We start from the raw sequence: 6061 nt of genomic DNA, 5'->3' as shown, positions 1-6061 counted from the left end.
AAAGGACAGTTGCTCACTGAGCTCGTAGGAAAATGTGGTATAAGGTGCTATTTCTTATCCGTCACTCAAGACCCATCCTACTATGGAGTGGCTTGTTCTAATTGATCAAAACCATGTGGTGTTGTCTAAACAAGCTGCCCTGATGAACTGGGTCAACACGTCAAACAAAAGTTTGCATGATCTTGGACTGGGGAGCCTGGGAACTATGGTGGGGAAACATGCAGAGGCCACCTTAGAAGAGAAATTTTGCCTCTCTTTCTGTCTCCATCCCACACATACAAGAGGGAACCCCACTTTTAAGGATGCGGCTGCTATGCCTCATGGCAGCCCCCTCTGAAAACAAGATGCAAAGAACTCTTTTCTTCAGCAGTGTAAGTTTTATTTAAATGCACATTTATAGCAGATATAATCAATTATAGATATAATCCATTAATCACCTAAATTTCACTCAATTAATCCTGCTTCCTTTGTGCCATCTTGCCTAACCAGATGCTTCTGAGTAGCCCAACTCACAGACTTCCTGTTTGTTCCTCAGTCCCAGATCCCTGCAGGCATGAACTGATGTTTGTCTAACTTCTTTTTAAAGCCAAATGAGCCAGGACTCACTGTCACAACACCAACATAGAAACAGAGTGAGAGAGAAGAGGCCTCCTGGGCCATCTAGTCTGACCCCCGGCTCCAGCCGGCTCGGCTCCATAACTTGATTTTTCTGCCATAGGGAAATGGTAGCTGAAACACAATAGAAACATTTGTGCGACAGCTCAACGTTTCCACATCTGTGTTCATTTTGGGGAGCAACAATCAGGACAGGCCTATGGGCCTTCACCAAGGGTGCAGAAACTTTGGCCCATGGGCCGAATTCAGCTTGCTGTGCCCTCCAATCAGGCCTGCGGAGCCCTCTCGAGGAATCCCATTCCAGAAGGGACGCTGGTGCGTAGGTGCTTGGCCAGTGCTGGTAAGCGTGGCTGCTCAGCCCGGTGCTGGCCAGGCCAATCAAGATACAGGAAATGCCATGCCAGATCCACTAGGAAACCTGGCAGAGTATCACCACACAGCTGGGGAGGGCAAATTACACACCACAATTCCATCATGCTGACAGTATCATCCAGCCTTTCAAATACATGAACACAGACCAGTGTTTTGGGCCAAGTGCCAGATGAATCCGCCAGTCAGTTTTCGGCAGTGGTGAAAGCGAATTAGAATGTGGGTGGCGCTTGCTGCTAAGTGTACCATAACCTAATGTGCGTGTCACTGTAATCAAATCCAAAAATGATAAGGCAAGATGGGGGGAACCCAAAATCCTTATTATAAAATAAATGCTCATTAGGCAACCGGAGGTCCTTCAGACATGTGGATACTGCTGCTCCAGTCAGCATGCCCAATGGTTAGGGATTATGTGAGTTACATTCAGAAAATCTAGAGAAACTGTCCCGATAAAGAACAACATCTGGAATGGTGCAAAGAAGCACACTGCACAAATATTACAGGAAAACTGCTAGAATTAAACAAATTCCATACTGTTGACTGTCCAGTCAATAAGTTTGGGACACACACACACACACACACAGAGAGAGAGAGAGAGAGAGAGAGAGAGAGAGAGAGAGACTGAGAGATCATGAGCAGATACGGTCCCTCAGAGATAAGCTTAGCAAGCAGTCACTACATTTCTTTACATATGTGATCACAGTCTGCTCTGTAGTTAGATTCCCAGCTATGGTCACAAAAGAATCAATGCAGCTACCTTGAGGAAGTGAGATTTGGTCAGTGCCTGGAGAGGAGACCAACCTAAGAAACATTAAATGCTGCTTTCATTTCGATCATGTCCCAGAAATGCAACACAGAAACTATCCAGGCAGATGCAGAGTGATTACAGATATAGCCCCATCTCTGCTTGCCTGTGATTTACAGCAGGGGTGTCCAACCCCTTTGGGATTTTGGGAGAATGTCATGGGCGCACTCACAAAATGGCTGCCCCAAGGAAAATGGCAGGTCACAAAACACACATTTCCCAGTGGGTAAACTGGTGAGACTAAAAGTAAAGTAGCTTCCCCAAGACCCAAGGCAGAAAGCTGAGCTGGGTTGTGAGCTCCAAAACCCCGAAGTCCTTCTTCAGAACCCAGATAAATATTGCACTGGGGATGCTTTGTTGGCAGCATGTCAACCTCCCAGGTAAATTAGTGTGTGTGTGTGTGTGTGTGTGTGTGAAAGAGGGGGTGGAATCTCAAGAAAGAAAAGAAAAACCAGGGAGGATGATCGGCTGGCAGGGCTTCCACAGGTGCCACATGGGAGACTGCAGTTTTTTAGTGTTCTCCAATTAACTTGGACATTCCTAGAGAGCTGAATCAACTTGGAATATCTACAATATATGGGAGATATATTAGAACCTGTGATTTGAACTTCATGACCCTCAACTTGCCCCCTTACAGTGCAATCCTGGACACGTCTCCTGAGAAGTAATTCCCACTGCATTTCGCAGGCCTTACTCCCAAGTAAACATGCATAACATGGCTGTGTTCACCACTACACTATCACTGAGGGCTTGTAACAACATTTAGAGAGGGACAGCTGCATTAATCTGTCACAGCAGAAGGAATTTTGTCTTCAAGAGCTGATGCCACAGTAGCTCCTGGTTCTTAAAGGCAGTGTAGGCAGGTCGACACGTACAGCCAGTACACACAGCCCTGAGGCTTATGGACTCTACCCTGCTTTGGACCAGAACCAGCTGCAAAAGAGCAGCCGGGTAGAATTGCTTCCTATAGCAGCAGGGTCAAGCTGGGTTGCAATCTGGGTGGGAGACTTGTGCCCTGCACTTAGCAGAGCATTGGACTCGATGGCCTGCTAGGCCGCTCCCGGTTGTATGGCTCTATGAGGCTTTGGCGAATGGGGCGGCATAGAAATGTTTTAATAAATAAATAATAAAATGATTCTAGGCTGGCAGATGCCAGCAAGGACCAGGGTGCTCCAAGTGCCTGCTCATCCCGGAAATTTGTGATCAGCTGCAGAAACAAGCGCTCAAGTCCCTTCACAAAGATTCCCTCCCAGCTTTGCCCCAACTGTTCCTCAGTGACCTTATGGGGGGCGGGCAGAGAAAGTGTTTTAGCCCCTGTGAGGCCACTGGATGTCAAAACTCCTTCTTCATCCATCACAAATAACGCAGAGATCTCCTGAGCCCTGATCTACCTTTTGCCCACTTTATCTTTCAGACACAGAACATGCTATTTTTTTTAGGCTTTTAGTTCTGTGTGTGTGTGTGTGTGTGTGTGTGAGAGAGAGAGAGAGAGAGAGAGAGGGGGGGGGGAGAGGGAGAGAGGTTTATTCCTGCCAAACCCTATGCATAATATGTGCCACATACATATGATTAGGCCATGAACATGATTAAATATGTAATCCCGAAGATGCCCAGCTTGGACTGCAGCTAAGCCCCTTAAAGTTAACCCCCAACACCCCACTCCTGGCTTCAAGAAATGGCACTGGAGGGCTGTCCAACATTAACTGCACCCTTTGCCAGGCGCCCTCCAAGTCACTTCCACTTGCTTCCCTCCTGGAGGACCCTGCAAGGGGAGCCCCCTCCTCTTCTCTTATTTACTAGGGTATTTTACCCCCGGGAGAGCTGCCTCACAGCGTCCCCACCCTCCACCCCAAGTGCATTCAAATGAAATTCTGTGCATGGGGCTGGGGGATTGTTACATTTCTCTACTGCCTGGAGCCAAAACTCTCTGGGAGGTTCACAACATCTCAGTCACCCACCCATATTTCAACCAGGCCTGGCCCTGGGAGTTCTCCTTTTAACCTCCAGAGCAGTTCCTTCTAATCCCAGCTGCGCCGATGAGGTTCCCAATGCTCAGGACACCCCATAAGCTGAGCCTGTGTTACAACCAACATTTCTGCCTGCTTTCCCAGAGGCACCGTGCCTCCATGCACCCGTTGCTGAGGAGCCTGGGCAGGTGGAGGCCTTGCACCCATCCTGAGGAAAGGCTCCTGCGGGCAGCTGGCTTGCCTCCATGTGTACGGCATGCTGGGCCAGACAGACTCTGGGTCTGCTCTAGCGTGGCTTTTCCCACGTTCTTATTGCAATGAAGCACAGAAGGACGGGCTTGGGGGTGGAGCCCAGATGCAGTTCAAGATGCCCTGAGATATTGGGCGACCGGCAGGACGATCCCCAGGGCTTGCTCAAAATTAGACAGGGTCACGCCCGCCAGATCGCAACGCTTTCCCAGCGGGATCGGGAGTCTCCTGGCTCCTCTTCGCGTCTCCAGCTCCCGCGCACATGGCTTGCGCTCCTGCCGAAGGGCGAGCCCGGAACTGGCAAGCAAGCCTTGGAGATGGCCGGAGGGAGAGATGCGGAGGGTCCAGGCAGGGAGTGGGAGGAGGGGCGGGAGGGGCGCCGTTCCAGGCGCGCAGCCGCAGAGCGAGTGCCTGGACGAGGGCCTGGGTGGGGAGGACCAGCCACTCCCCGCAGCTCCCGGAGAAAAACCATGGCAACCGAGGCAAGCCTCACGGCGGAGCCATCCACAAGGAGGAGAATCGACACGTACAGCCAGTACACTCAGCCCGGGCAGACTCAAACCTGCGCTTCGCAGCATCCAGGGCTGCCGCAGCCCCTTTCCAGACTGCAGCGCGCATGGGGGGCTTCAGTGGCGGAAGAGAGCGGTGCAGCCGTGCTCATCGCTCAGAAATCGCACCGTGCAACAATCTAGACGAGTCCTCGCTTTGCAACCGTGGCAGCACTTTCAGTGAAATGGATGCAGCGAGTATGTAAAGATGCTCAGTGCTTCAATGCCATACTCTTAATGGTTTCTTAAAAAAAAAAAAAAAAGACAGACTCTGGATGAAAGCTCGGCATTACTCTGCTCTGATGCACCCATTTTACAGACAAGAAAGTGGGGCTAAATGACCTGGCCACACAGCAAGTGCGTTGCAGGGCAAGGACTGAGAGGTCAGCTTTCCCCAGCATCCTGGCCCATTGGATCCCATGCCTGGAAAGTATGTCTCAGGTACAATTGCTTTCCCCCAGAGCCAGCTAAGCTCATAAGACACTGGAGGGGCTGCACTTCATCTCAAGCGAAGGTGCCTTCCAATAGCAATACTGGGAAATGGCTTTCTGCACTCAAAGGAATTTTGCCCATGTCTGAAAGATCTTTCCCTGTTTCATTTCTGCATGTCATGCTATGCAAGGCACAGGAGCTGAGCCAGTTTTAAAGAGGAAAAACAAAAGATTTGATTGAGAGTTGCTGGCGTGTGCTGCAGCCCATTTCTCCCCTCACTGTAGGGCTTCTGCACCTTTCTGCATCCCAACAGGAAGTCAAGATTTTCCAGGCATGGAAAGCTTCGCCTGTTGAATTACTACTACTATGGGGTTAGTCCATAGAAGCCCTACTGTAGACAGAAGTGCAGATCTGAGACTCTGCTGTGCAGTCTTAACATGGTTTGCCCATTTTCTGCTCCTTTCGACACACTTGATTCCTTTTTACCAACCTTGCGCTTATTCCCCGGCATTGGGATGCAGGGAGTTGTACTCCAAAATATCAGGAAGGCTCCAAGCTGGAGAAACGGAGGCTGATAAATGCTCGCAGTAATTCTGACAACGTGTTCCAGATTGATCCTAGAGAACCCCATCTCGAATTAATCCCTATTAAGCATCCCTTGAAGTATATGGATTGTGGACTATAAACTGCACTCCCTCCTTCTTCACGGTGCAAAAGTGCACACACCCACACACGTGCGTGAGAGAGACAGAGAGAGAGATTTTCCAAAGCAGCATTCAGAGCTTCATTTCTTGAAAGAAATACCTGGAAATACCTCAGTTCTGCCTGGAAATTCTGAATCCTGCTTCTAATCACAGATTTCCGCAGAGGCTGCCAGCAATTGAATAGCTAGTCTGGGGCGGCTACAGCAACCCTCCCCAACCTGGACTACAGATCCCATCAGTATCGAACGTTAGCTATGATGGCCAGGGCTGGTGGGAACTGAAACCCAAAATATCTGGAGTGCACCAGGCTGAGGAAGCCTGGGCTAGAGAATCAGACCTGGAAGCCCAAGTTCAAATCCCCACTCAGCCACG

This window comes from Varanus komodoensis, unplaced genomic scaffold (assembly GCF_004798865.1).
Source record: "Varanus komodoensis strain SLA01 unplaced genomic scaffold, ASM479886v1 scaffold53, whole genome shotgun sequence".
NCBI classification, from domain to species: Eukaryota; Metazoa; Chordata; class Lepidosauria; order Squamata; family Varanidae; genus Varanus; species Varanus komodoensis.
Note: the sequence above shows the minus strand (reverse complement) of the source record.